The sequence below is a fragment of the Stigmatopora nigra genome, chromosome 5 (assembly GCF_051989575.1).
Source record: "Stigmatopora nigra isolate UIUO_SnigA chromosome 5, RoL_Snig_1.1, whole genome shotgun sequence".
In the NCBI taxonomy this organism is placed as follows: domain Eukaryota; kingdom Metazoa; phylum Chordata; class Actinopteri; order Syngnathiformes; family Syngnathidae; genus Stigmatopora; species Stigmatopora nigra.
The window spans coordinates 9,562,177-9,577,127 of record NC_135512.1 but is presented as its reverse complement, the minus strand read 5'-3'; the positions used below and the strand labels follow the sequence as shown (position 1 = coordinate 9,577,127).

The 14,951-nt window shown below is 37.5% G+C and overlaps 1 long non-coding RNA gene across 1 annotated transcript in view; it reads left to right on the top strand.

Moving 5' to 3' along the window:
* Positions 1-14,951, top strand: part of LOC144196960 (uncharacterized) — a 37,581-nt gene that overhangs the window by 9,552 nt on the left and 13,078 nt on the right. The gene's annotated exons all lie outside the window — the stretch shown is intronic.

The window sequence follows — 14,951 nt, the reverse complement described above, 5'->3', positions numbered from 1 at the left end:
TGCTGGCTTAAACACTTCAGCCTGTCACTAGAGCTCCTGAGAGGAAAGGGTGGGCGGATAGAAACATTTGTCATTTTGTTTCTCCAAGGGCTTTGCATTTTGTGTGAGTGGCCTTTCACTGCAGGATGAGCAGCAAAATAGGGAGTGGCAACCATGTCAGCTTAGCTCCATCTGCAATTTTCATCAACAAGTCAAGTCAAAGAAGCTCACATGTTGCAGTAGCCTCCCCACGACGTGGATAGATGAGGCTTCACAAGTTGTTTTAGGTTTCACCACAACCCACACACATGAATATTTACATCAACAGTCCCTAAAAAAAATGTATCTTAAAAAGAAAACAAATGCCGTCACCCCTAGTGCCTTGACCTGAAAGCTCCCCAGCTTTAGTGAGGAACAAACCAAGTTGGACAAGTTGATAAATCCACACTCTTTATAGGACAAACACAACATTGCGTGCAATTTTGTGCAAAACCTTTTGGCCCTATTTGTACCAAGCCAAAAAAATGTGTTAGACTTGATGAAAAACTCTGTGGAATTTGTTGATGAATTGCATTCCATGTGATACAACAAACCTCTAAAAAAAGAGCAATCCTCCCACATCACAAAGACATGCATGGTAGGCTGGTTGGACACTCTAAATTGCCCGTGGGTATGAGTATGAGCGTGAATTGTTGTCTCCCTCTTGTGTGCTGGGATTGGCTGGCTACCAAGTCGGTTACCGGCGCCTATATCCATAGTTAACTACGATATGGTCCCTTGTGAATATAAGCTGCAGGAATAATGAATGAATGGATAAAAGATTCCCACAATCTGCTACAACACTGCCTTTCGCGCTGTTATCTGTGCTATGGCAGTGGAATTCAAATGTGTTTTGTTTATTTCTATATCTAACATTTATTTAAGAGATAGGTTTTAGACTGTCTCCGAAAACATGAATAGGACTGTTGGGTACCCTTATATAACTTACGCACTACACTCTTTATAGAGGCTGTTCCTCAAAACTATTGCATCCTGTAATTGAAATTATTCAGAATGGAACACATATGGATATTTTCTTTTTAAATATTACAACATAACGGCAGCCACAGCCAAAGATATTGATATACAGTATCCCGTTTTCTATATACTGAGGCATGCCCCTAATTAATGCCTGGTGCTCTGCAGATGAGTGAATACACATCCCTAGCCACTATGCAGGAAACAGGAGTTAAATCATGGCACAACCCCAACAAACATATTTACACTCCACTGCATACAAATTGGTTTGGACTCAATACCTATGTGGTAATCATAACCATGCAGATCTAGTGAAACCAAACCAACGTTCTAACATACAGTCTATAACACAGACATATATGGAAAAGATTTGCTGCAGTGAAAGTCCTCCCTCCCTCTTCCTTCTTCCCTTTACGACCCCCCAAGATGTGGACACAGATCAAGTTCTGCCCTCATTCCCTTCCACACCAAACCCCCTCCTCCAGATGTGCTTTTTGGGGGCATCTTGGAACTTCAGAAATGTGTAATGTGTGTAAATGTGTAGGGTACGCTTTCGTGTCAGCTATGTCACATACCCCAGCTCTTGACGCCACTGAGCTGTCAATGAGATGGATAGGCATGTGATACAGACAGGGAGGGGTGTTGTGGAACATACTGGAAGATCTACTTGCTGTCTTGACGTCCCAGAAAATTGTTATAGTATGGTATCTTTCAGACTGACCCAACACTTTACTGATTACACCAGTACAACATTGTTTGTATGCCATTTTCCTGTTGGTGAATAAGTTTGAAAAAAAACTAGAAGTTTTCAATTCCACCTAATCACTCTTAACCACAGTGTTGGACAAGTCAAATGTCTCCAATGGCATACTTATAAAACATACATACATACATAACATATTTATTCCAAGCGCTGCAAATATGACTACATTAAAAATACCAAAATTGCATCAGAGAATCTCCCCTTTGCCACTTGAATATTAATATAGTATGTTGGCCATTCCCAGGTAGCACTCTTTGCTCTGTTGTTATTTAGCATGTGTCAATTTCATTCTAAAACAGGATCAGGGCTGCAAATCAACTGGTGCTAATTTATGGTCAGTGCCACATTCACTGTGAAATTCCAATCAATAAAATATCACCGGGGGTTAGAGGTTACCTGTTTAAGGATACCGCTCTGCAGTTTTTCATCACACCCTTTGAATTATTTATATTCTAACCTATGAATCACAATAATTCTCTCTTATTTATTCCTTTAAAGGCATCATTCAAGTTTAGTTCAGATGTCTAGTGAAGTTTGCAGGTGAGGAACATGCAAAATGTGTGTTCACTATATAGATTTGGACAAACGGAAAGCAACTTTCTCGATAAACTCTCATGCAGAACTGCATCAAATCCAACCACTAGGAATGTTGTGATAATCCCAATTAGCTGTTCCGAAGAATTCTGGGGCACCACCAAACTTTATATAATATGTAACATTTGTTTTATTTAAAAATAATTTTATTATGCGATTAATTTCATTTCAATAGAAAACAGTTGAAAAACTATTACCTGGACTAACTTAACTCTTTTGCCATTTTGAGACGGATACATTTCAAAGAGAAAAAATAACATGCCATGAAGTGCCCATATTTCTTCTATGAATATTCATTTGTGAGTCAAGTCCAAGTAAATATAGCAAAAGCTATTTTGTACTTTAGGTTATTTCACAGTTGATGCTTGCTAATTAGACAAGTAGAAGGAGGCGGTAACACACCATTAGGTTGGCTTGCCAACTACCATCAACCCCTGAAGAAAAAAAAAAGAAGACACCAAAGAAGATTCAACAAATCAGAAGAAAGTGAAATGTAAATTCACTCTTTGCTTTGTGTTAGTGTTCCAAAAACTCCACTTAGTGAAATGACAACCCATTTTCAGGTAAATAGTAACTAATCGTCAAGAGAAAAACTTTAGTGCCTAAAAAAAAAAAAAAACGATTGAAGATAAATCATAAAATGTGGGACATCTCAAGTGCATTGAATGTTAGACACCACAGCTGCAAATCCTGCCAGGCGTTTCAACAACTGGATTTTATAGATGAGTAAGGCTCCATCCATATTAGCCATTTTCAACCGGCCGGCACTTTGAGGTTTTTATTGCTGGTGAAGGGTGCATCCAATGCTTGATGCCATCAATGTTTTGAGAATTTTACAAAAGGCAAGTAGAGGTAAAGGATAGGATAGGCTTTTCTTTTTAGCTTCACTACAAACGATAGTTCACAAAGGGTAGTTTGGTAAACATCGACCAAAAAAGACAGGGCTTCACGTGTCATCTAATGCCATTTAATCAGAGAGTATCTCCTTTCTCTTCCGCCACGACAGAAAATTGGCCTTGTTGTTCTCAGCCATCCTCTGTGGTCTGGCTTGTTGTTGGTATTCCTCCAAAATTGAAACACTAGTTTGCATCCGCCTGCAATCGCTTGTGCCAATTTAATCACAAATCTTGTCGACTTAGCAAACATTAACTAAGAGGCCAGATCTTTTTCAAAAAGTCAATTTCATTAGTATGAATGTATTCTGATACACAGTTGTAGCTGGCTTCTTTGAAGGCATAGTTTGATTCACAGTAAATAGGATCACTGCCATCAGGAAGATTGTGTTACACAAACTAATAAACAAACAAATTACCCAATGCTGTTACTCCCTAGAGGCTTCAGGCCCATCTCCAAATAACTGATAGCTACACTGATTCAAACAATGTGTTTGTTTGTTCTCTGTGTTTAAGTGTTTCATTGTTCTCTATATTTTCCCTAACCCTTACAAATTAAAGTGTAATCTATAAATCTTGATGTGAAATTGTCTTACTAGCCCATGATGGTCACAAAGTAAGACTGATTGGTCTTGATTTTCTTTTTAAATTTCTTCATCCATTGATAGAAATTTGCAGGAACACAATTCCTCTTCCATTTATCATGTATGTTCTTAAGATAAAGTCTATTTTACAGGGTTTATGAATGAGATCATATAAACACAATGCAAAAATAATAATGCTATGGATGGAATAACTTCGGTTTCCTCCCACATTTAAAAAATCATGCGCGGTAGGCTGATTGGACACTCTAAAGTGGGTGTGACTGTCCATGGTTGTCCGTCTCCTTATGCCCTGCGATTGGCTGGCCACCAATTCAGGGTCAGATGGAATAGGCTCCAGCACCCCCATGACCTTAATGAGGATAAATCGGTTCGGAAATTGGGAGAAATGAATGGAATATCGAGGATGGATGACCAGGCTATTTTTTTATATCAATTGTTCTTTATATTTCAGTCAGTAAAGTAGAGAAGAGATAGTCAGCCAATGTAATGGTTTTTAAAAAATGATTTAACGCTCCAGAGTATTGCACTTTCAGTATTCAACTTGGAGCACACTGTCTTTTAACTGCCTTAATTGGCCCTTAATTTGTGTGACCACCAGACCCTGTTGCTGGAAAAGATAAAAAGATGAAGCTCAGTTGCTTTCATAACAGTGAAGCCCTCAGAATGCTATACACAGTTGTCTAGTGACACCCAACCACCATATAGCCCCATGGCTTTTAAGATAGCAGGACTTGTGATGGTAAGAAGGAGCATCGGACTGGTACTGAGACCAAAGGTTTCCATACCCTTAATTAGCCATGATGGTTGGCAACTGAAGTATGGAGGTCTCCAGAGCAGAAATCCTCTTCCTTTATCGTGTTCTGTTTCAACTCCTTATAATGAAGGAGCATTCTGCCAAAGTTGGCAAAGTAATATTTCTTTTACTGTGCTTGGATTATCTATACACTGTTTAATGTGTTAGTCAAAGGCAAGAAAAAGTTCTAGTGTTTTTTTCTAAACATGTTTGTGTGAATGCTGATGTCTCAATGGACCCAATACAACATAAAGAAAAATCTTAGTTAATTCATCTGATAAATGTTGGTCTAGCACCATCCATCGATCCATGTTAAAATATTTGCAGAATTAATTGGGACTTATATGTCACGATAAACAGTATAGGGAAAAGAAGAGAGAAACAGTACTCATCCGTTGGGCAAAATTTGAATTTGTGACAGAAACCCTCCTTTGCAGGCCTCATGTAAGTAACGATCAGCAGAGGAATCCATAACATTTTTCTCAAAGACAGTGTAGGTCAAACAATAGAAGGTCAATAATACTTGTATTACTCCTTGGTGGTGGAATTTGTCGAAATATTGAATTTGCTGAAATTCATATCCAGAAGCTCTCCTTTGTATTGTTGGCTATAGTCGTCACCACATGCCTGGAAGAAGACTACTTTAGAAAGGACAAAGGACATTTCACTCTGACAAGATTCATTGCACATAATGATGATTCTATACTACTAGAAGCATTTTACTACAGTCCATTGGTGGTCCTACTGTGCCATTTAAATGGACAAAGTAGTTATATTAAATATCTAAAAGTCAGTTCCATGTCTGAAAAATGACTGTGACTGACTGAAGGCAGATAAATTATGTACTCACTAGGTGCAGGTTTGCGTAGAGGGATAAATACAAAGAATTGCACCAAGTCATCACCCCGTTAGAAGTTAGCATACCCCCCACAACCCCAACCTCACCCTCACACACACATACAATGACGCATACGCAGACACACATTTACAACAAAGTGGACAGTTGAAACTTATGTGATCGATAGAGTTTTATGGTTAGTCCTAAATACATACGAGGATGTGATTCTTCTATTGATTTATCCATATCTAATTAAAAAAAAGTCTACCAGATCATCCATAAAGCCTTCAGTCACAAAACAAACGGATGTTTCCTGTTCTACACAAGGAAAGTGAGAGAGATTTACATTCGAAACAAATAGTCCTGAGAATAGTGTAATTAAATTGGACTGAACTGACATAAACCATGCCAAGACATACTCGCTACACTCTTTTTTTTTTTGTTTTCTTGTGCATCTTTGGATCAATAGAGGCGGAGAAAAATGTCAGGTAAAATTCACTCTGAGGCAAGTTAAAGAAAAGCATGAGACAAAACTAATTTTCCGAGAATCTGGACTTTGCACACACACATGCACACCCTCACTCATACCTCTCTCTATATATGCACATACACACATGCACACTCAAAACTAGGGGCAATTTAGAGCTTCAACCAGCCTACTTTGTGATCTAGGTGGAAACCAGACTACCTGAAGAAAACCCACAGGACTGTTCATTGATTAACAGAGTTGAATCACTTAAAAAAATATATATATCTACAACAAATGTTGAGATTGAGAGATGCAATGTGAAGAAAGCCAATATGATTGCAATAAAATAAGCAGAAATTCACACTTCAGCATTAATAAAGGCATGAAAGATGAATAAGTGAAAATTGTGTTCATTTTCACTTCATTCAAAGGATGAAAAAGATGAAGATACATGATTGTCGGAGTTTGAAGAAAGGGGAAATGGAGATAGATGGGCTGAAATAAGAAGAGAATATGTGACATGACAATGTGAAAGTAATGCAGATGGAGCCAACGCAGGATGGATGAAGAGGAGCGGGACGAAGTGAGGGAAGTCTAGAAAAGAGGGGAATTGAGAGGGCTGCATAGCAATTTCTTCTCCAAACTGACAGGGCTTGACGCTCAACTAACAGGGCTGTTTTGACAGGTGTCAGATGGTCCATATTACTATTTCACCGCCAGGCCCTAGGGACCTGGCTTCAGAGGCCACAACAGACTGACCAAGCTGAAAAAAAAGTGTCATGGCTGGCTCTGTAGCACAATGAAGCTACACTCTCCCACAGTCTTGGCATCTGCTGCATCATGGAAACAAAAGCTTACATGTGTGTTTTAGGGTACCACAAAAGTTGACACCACCTTTATCGTGACGGTCTAACTTTTGCTGGCCAACTAAAGAAAAATATGTACATGAAAACCTTTCAAACTAACAAACAATCTTGATGAAACATGTGAAATGAATTCCCAACATTTTTTTAACTTTAATGTTATGTGCACTGTGTTATATGTCTACCTCGGTCAAAACAAAAATATTATATACAGGTGAACTGTGTCCAAAAGATTTTCAAAGTAGCTGGTCCGCATATGGTTAGAGTTCGTACAGATTAATGTTGTGATTTATTGGCAAAACATACTTAAATATGATTGTAGTGGTGCACATATGTTTAAATCATCAAGAGAGATCAATTTTATAACTTGATCATATCAAATTTAAACTTCAAAACAGATGGTTATTTTTCATCAGATTTTACCAAGCCAAAACAAAGCATCACATACATGTTTTTAAGAAGGTTTTGGCTAAGTTTAGGACTCAGAGCATTGCCAGGAACAAATATGGAATCATCTCACAGTACATGCAATAATTATATCATACTTGTAAGGGGTTACCTGGGTATTTAATGCACTTAGGAATATGTCAACAAGCAGTATATACATTGATTTTCTGATTTTCACACAGGAATCAATAATCTGTGCATGAACCTCTGGCAAGGAAATATGATAAGCGAGTGATTAGATTATCCTATGTGACCTTGTTGTTTATTCGATGAGTTGCATTGAAGATCAAGTGAGGCACTTTCAAGACAGTGCTACTGTCAATGTTTTCTATTTATTTTGAATGCATGTGTTTTTATGCCAGACTTTGTATAAGTGGATCATCTAATAGTGTACTCTTGACATACTTCACAGTTTTCCTGAGTTTGCATTGCATCCCAGTAGTGTCTTGAATAATCACAATATATCACAATCACACAAACTGACTTCTAACAACCCCCTTATGCACACAGCCGTAGAACGTTTGTAAATGTCCCTTGCTAAGCATTTCACAGAAAAATTTGCGGGTGAAACTCAGTGCAAAATATTTTATGGTACTTAGCACAAGTTTTATGGTTACCACATGAAACTGGAATCCCCTATCGCCTGGTGCACTTGGTTTCTACCACTCCTCTCAGCTGAACAAAGTTCTGCTTAGACCAAAGAGAGTGCAATGGTTTGGAATCATTTGTAAAAAAAAATGCTTGGGAACTGTTCCTTGCATTGTTATGCATTCTTTTTCATTGGACTCAGTTTTTGTGGTTTTGGAACGTGAACTGTCACGAACCCGGCTGTGGTTTCTGCTCATCAAAAGGGATTTTATTGTAGAGAAAAGGTTTATTCTCGCTGTCGTACAGGTCGCATTCCAAAATGTATTTGTCATAAACTAGTGGAATCCGAGTTTAGCAGTTATTACTTTCTACATATTTCAATTCTTAGCTATTGTTCTTTGAAATGTTTGTTTTCTAATTCCCTTAAAACGTATATACTGTGTTAGCTCTACTTATAGAATTAATTCGTCCCAGAAATGTTTTTGTAGCTTTGTAAATATATTTATCTTTTTTTATTTGTTTGGGAATTCAAAACTAAAAGGTTGGTATTTGCATGTTGTGCAATATTCTTTTTTATATGAGGCTACAAACACATCTGTGTCCTTGGACAGTTTGTGTGATGTCACCAGGGGGAAAAAATACCTGCTTTCTTCCTGAGTTTAACTAATCCTTTACATTTCCTTAGGCCAAAGTGCAATTTAAAGAAATAGGGCCAAACTCTGAAATTTAAAAAGCACTCTATGAAATTTGTGTTCTTTAACCTTTCTATAATGGATTTTTTTAGTTTTGTTTCCCGCTTTCAAATCATTTGGTTCTCTCTCTTCCTAACAAGATCATAAGGTCAAACAATGGCCACCTGTCAATCAACAAATTGAAGTTTGACTCAGAAATGGTCTGAGCTTTAAACTCTCCATCTTTCGCCATATGCTATCCCATTTAATTTCAGTATAGCAGCATTTTTTTTCCTTAGGGAGATAGCTTGTTTGTCTTATGACTCAGGACAACATTTACTATAAATACCCCCCTGGGTGTGCTTTCAACTGAGCTTCTCGATTGGAAAAAGACAGGGGAAAAAACAACAACAAAATGTCCTTGAACTTTGTGCTAGTCACAATTAATTGCCTATCAGGCTCACACAAGTGCTCTTTTCACAAAATGTTAGATTCACTTACCTGATGTATGTTGAAACAGAAGTATTTTTTTCCCAATTGGATGTCTTTGTTTATTTCATCATATCACCAGTGGTTTATGCCACAGTTATGGATTTTAAAATGCTACTCATATTTTACAGTCTGGATACAGGAAACATCTAGAAGTGGAAAAGGTGCTATGTTGGCAATGCAGGAAAAAGACAGACATTTTGACAGTAAAAGTACTGGCTTGCGTTGTCAGTTTTCAGTATCGTATGCATGACGGGCATTAAAAATACAAACTACTGAATTAAGTAACAGTTTTCTCCTCTAAATTTAATCTCCACAGTATGTGGTTAAAATGTGAAGAAAAGAAAGTGAAAATTTATGAGGACCTAGGTGAGGCGAACCGTTTCCTCGAGTAATCCAGCCATTTTATAAGGCTTCAATGTTCCAAGTTAAATAGTCTGGCTGAACTTCCTGCATGCCATGCCGTCAATGACCGAATTAAGGCAACATCATTCTGACACCACGAAAATATTTTACGTTTGCTTAAAACCACATTTTATTCTCAAGTCATTTTTTATTTACCATAGTTTTTGTCAATTGTGCAAAATAACCGCAATCAGTTTTCATCAGCTTCTATTTCCCATAACAACATTATTTGATCTATTATTGGTTGCTTTGTCAAGCAAAATAACCAAAGTGCAATCCTTCACATGGAAGAGAGTGAGCTGGAGATCAATTATTAAAAATCTTGATTAGTTGGTGTCCTACTTAGAAATGTTTGGAATTGCCTATATAAATAGTTTAATCAGAACAAGATCACACACTAAAACACTTCAATAATGTCACTTGAAATGATTGAATATAGAGATGGCTTGGAAGTAACATTCAATCACATATAATATTACAGACAGATGTTTACATACTTATATTTCAAATTCATTGGGGTAAAAATGACTTCTCACTAACCTTTGCTTTACAGTAAGTAGATATGGAGTAGAACAAATTCTAAAATAAATAAATAAATACATAAAAAAATCATAAGCCTTGGCAGTATGTCACCCAGTTCTTTAAGAGGCAGGGCAGGTCTTTTAGTGGGTGATGTGATGGAAAATTCTGGAACATTAGCCCATTGTCCTTCCCTAACTTTGAACATATTTTATAGCCTAGGTCATTTTTCACCCCATAGTAAGCCTATATCTCTGAAGAAAACTTTTGATTTATTTCGTTGACTGATGCTTTATTGAAACCATGCAGGCAAATATATATATTAAGCCACTCTTCTCATGTTCAACGAGTTAAAAAAAAATACCCAAATGTTCCAGATAGACATGTCTAGAAGAGAAGCTACAGTTATTGTCATTTATTTATTATTATTATTGTTGTTTATTGTGCAATTCTTTTGATAGTCATTTTCTGCTTTGATGTACTTCCCAGTTTGTTGACCTCTTTTCAGCTTCTTTTTGCCATTGTGAATGTTTTTGGATATACTTTTAACTGCAAAATACCACCATTATATTTTTAAGTCCTCAAATATATATTGAAGTCAATTCAAAAGTGAGCCTGCACGGTAGTTTTCGGTAAAGGAGTGTGTTGCATCTTCTATTGCTGCTTCATGCTTCCAATAAAAACTTCACCTGTTAAAGTACTGCAGCTTACTGTTGTGTTAATTTTCTCAAAGAAGCCTGCAGGCTAAATTCACGGTTAAAGATTGAGAATTTATTTAAAATGGCTAATGCTTACACTGTAGATTCATTATTAAATCCATATTTCCTTCATGTATAATTCCCACTCTTGGTCGTTGTTAATTATTTACTTACATTTCAATCTCTTTTGGGCTTTCTCATCACCATTTTATGGTCTATTTTTTAATTAATTGACTTATTCATTCATTCTGTCTTGATAGATAGCCCTTCATGTAATACATTTTTTAAAAAAGCAAAAAGATCAGAGCAAGCTGTTAGGCAAAGACAGTGAATATTTGGACCATTTTACATGTGTAATTCATATACTTCATTAGAAATCCCAAATACATAATCTTCCAAAAGCATGTTTTTGAATGTTTTTGTTTATTGGCTGGAAACATAAAAGAGAGATAAATTATTAATCTGACAACCATTGTAATTGCTGAGCATCCTAAATTACGATAGAGTACAATTGCACTTGTTGAGATGACATTTTATTCTTTCGATATACTCTATGGCTTAAATTGTTGTCTTTGTACAAATTAGTCCTATGGGTCTGATGATTTGTTGGAGACATCCATGCAGGAAGCTAAAGTAATTAAATAGGCTTATTGGCACACTTCAAGCTCTTTTATTGGTCTTATTTGCCATTCCATGTCTGCTGTTTACAGTGTTTAATGACTAGTGGTGTTTACTGCATCCACAAATCCGAGTTGTAGCTAATGAGAAGGATGGCGACTCAAGCTTAAGTCATTAGAGTTGGTGATGGAATGAGTTTGTGGCTAATTTATACATACTATGAAAAAAAGATAGGGATAATGTGTGTGTGTGTGTGCGTGTGTTAGGGCCAGGGATCGGGGGAAATATGCGAGATGAATTTGACCTGACCACACCTGGCATCCGCGTTTTTTCATGCCACAGAAAATTGGCATTCACAACACAGATAAGGATACAAGACAACCAGCTGCTTTCTGAATAAGTATTTAAAATATGTAAACCATATCTCTTGTACTTTATTATGAGGAAATATTGTGATGTGATGGATTTTTTTTATGATAACGAATGATGATTCAATTGAGTAGTAGGACTAAATCAAATTTACCTTTGGCTCTGAAAAAAAATTGTCTTAACGAGTAACCATAATATATATATTTTTTGTTTAGAGCTTCTGGACCGAGGATGTAAATGAAGCTTTATATTGAGATGCGTCACGTGAATATTGACAAAGGAACAGGGGAGAGCTTAAAAAGCAAGTAAAGAAAATCTTAAAGTACACACCAATGATGATGAGGCCTGTTTCTCTGTACACTGTGGCTTAATCAGTGGCTGTCATTTTGTGCTTTGGGAGGCTTAGCCTTGATGCTTGTCTACAAACCTGCAGACACACAAATAATACTTTAGAGACTCTCAGTTCTTACTGTATAATCACAGAACGAAAGAAATAGACATAAAAAATAAGCCATGGTTTAGAAAAAAATTGCTGACGACTCTAAAAGCTTTGTTTTAATTTCCTAAACATGTAAAGAGCTCTGTGTTTTAAATTAAACATCCATACAGATGCAGCACGTCTCCATCTTCTTGGATATATGACAGGGGAATATCTACGTGTCTAAATGCACAAACTATATGTATACCTTGGGGTGTCTAAACTTATCTCAAGTCCCCCTATGCAACCCATTGATTGGAGGGGGGCTGATGGGGAAGTAGTCACAGCTGTGTTGGCCTGGGCAGGGCTTGGTCACAGGGGTGGAGCCACAGCTCCTTGCACCTGTAGAAATCACACACCCTCCTACATAGTGTGTGTCCAGGCTGACAGCCATAACAGTCCCAATATCCCATCAGTGTGGGTGATGACATCCAAATCCCTTAAGAAGATTGAGTGAGGGGACAAATTCAAGGTCCCCCTGGGAAGACATTGTAGAGTTGACCATATCTGTTGCATCTTTGTCCACTTTAAATATTTAAACACGCACACACTTTGATCTTAACAGAACACCATTTTTTGCCCTCTACGGCTTCCACAAGATTATGTCAAACTCCACAAACAAGCATACACCTATGCTCGACATTTTTCTGCCAACATCAGCAGAAACACACCACGTCATTGCATAGCGTCACTGTCTATGCAGTGAGTGTCTTAACTCATTGTAGTCAGCAAACTGCTTTTTTGATGGTTTCTAATCAAATGAGGTAACACATTATAAAATTTGATGATATTTCAAATGTAAGCAAATGGATAAAAAAGGGGGAAAAACTCTTGACAGGTTTATTTAACCATGGAATGAACAAGTTGCACAATTAAAAGTAAAATCTGCATGCCACTGATACTTCTAAGACAATTCTCATGTTTTAACTTGCAATTGAGAAACAGTTTTCTTATCAGTGCCAACAGCACTTGGCATGAGTTGAATAGGCCCTCGGGAACCATCGGCACACTGTTGGGATGATGCAATGCCGATGGTGCCGTGTGCATTAGGGAAAAGGCGTTTTCAAGCGAGCTATAAGAGTGTGCAGCTTGCATTATGGTAATGCATTCATTGTGTTTGCCACTTGGGCCATTCCACAATAAATACATTCTTGAAATTGGCTTCACAGCACGTTCTCACAAAACTTAACCCTTTTAATGTGGCCCTCTTCCTTGAAATAATGAACACCTTTATGTGCAACAATGAAAAACAAATACATTCGTGCTTGGACTTTGATTTGCCGTCATGTTGCGTTTTTCCTCTGAAACACAATCCAAATAATAAAAGTAATGGCTTTCTTGTGCAATAATGACAAAAGAATACATTCCCATTTGGGCCATGGTCTGCCTTTGGCCATCGTTCACTCTACTCTTCCATCAACACCCCACCCCCAGGCTGCGAGAGAAATAAAATAATTGGTGAGAAAAGTTAGGAACCACTGATCTACAGCATGTGAATCTCCAAAAGTGACGCAAAAGTTAAGTCACAAAAGGGTATGATAGTTGCATAAACTTTCTACATGGACATCTGAGGCAAGACAACAATGAATATGCTTTTTTGGTGTGTGTGCCATCACTTTATAGAAAGATAATAATTTCTAGATGCATTTCAAGGAGTGGTTAGTACGTCCGCCTCTTACAGAGTTTGCGTGATCTCTCTGTGTGGCTTTTCTCTTGGTACAAAAAATGGTTGATAGGCTAGTTAAGCACTCTAAATTTCCCCTAGGTTTATGTTTGAATGGTTGTGCCCAACGATTGGCTGGCAACCAATTCAAGATGTGACACGCCTGGTCCCCAGAGACCGATACGACCCTTCTGTGTGAATGAATTAATATTTAAAGGATGTGTTAGTGGTCTTTTCTCAGTGTTATGATTTAATATTATAATCATCTGCAACAAGACCTATAGGCACGAGGAAAAAATTAAACTGTTTAGGGGTGCGGCCGCTTTTCCAACACATTGTTGTCAATGCCCTCGAGACAGTGGAAAAAAAGGGAGGTGAGCACAAACTCAAACATTACTTAATTTATTTTGCAACAACGGGCGCCCGGTGGAACGAGTGGTTAGCGTGTCCGCCTCACAGCTCTGGGGTCCTAGGTTCAAATCCAGGTCATGTTCATCTGTGTGCAGTTTGCATGTTCTCCCCAGGCCTGCGTGGGTTACCTCCAGGTACTCTGGTTTCCTCCCACATTCCAAAAACATGCATGGTAGGCTGATTGGACACTCTAAATTGCCCCTAGGTATGGGTGTGAGTGTGCATGGATGTCCATCTACTTGTGCCCTGCGATCGGCTGGTCATAGTTCCAAAATATGTTTAGAATATGTAGCAGAACTAATATATATTAAAAAATGACAATTATTGATTTAAAAGGAGGAAATCAGGCATTTTAATATACATCTATATTCTTCATTTTAATTTGATCCTCAAGCAGAAAGTCAGCACTCCCCATTTACTTTCTCACGCCGCACAAAATGATGCAGCGGGCCAGATTTTGCCCCCGGGCCGCCACTTATTGTTGAAACTCGACCTCTTTTATTGAATTGAAATGAATGCTTGTATTGTCATTATACTAGTATAGTGAGATTTAAATCTTCACAAATAACAGCAAACAAATAAATAATCATTAAATACCTTGTCAAAACCATGAAAAACAGCCTTTCAACAGGAAATATTTTAATAATTTTGTGGGCCAAACAGGAAATATTTTAATAATTTTGTGGGCCATCAGAAAAGCTTCACAAGATATACCAAACTGCATTAGTGTTTTGGAAATGCATTTTTTGTACTGTCTGTTTAATATGAAATAAAAATAAAT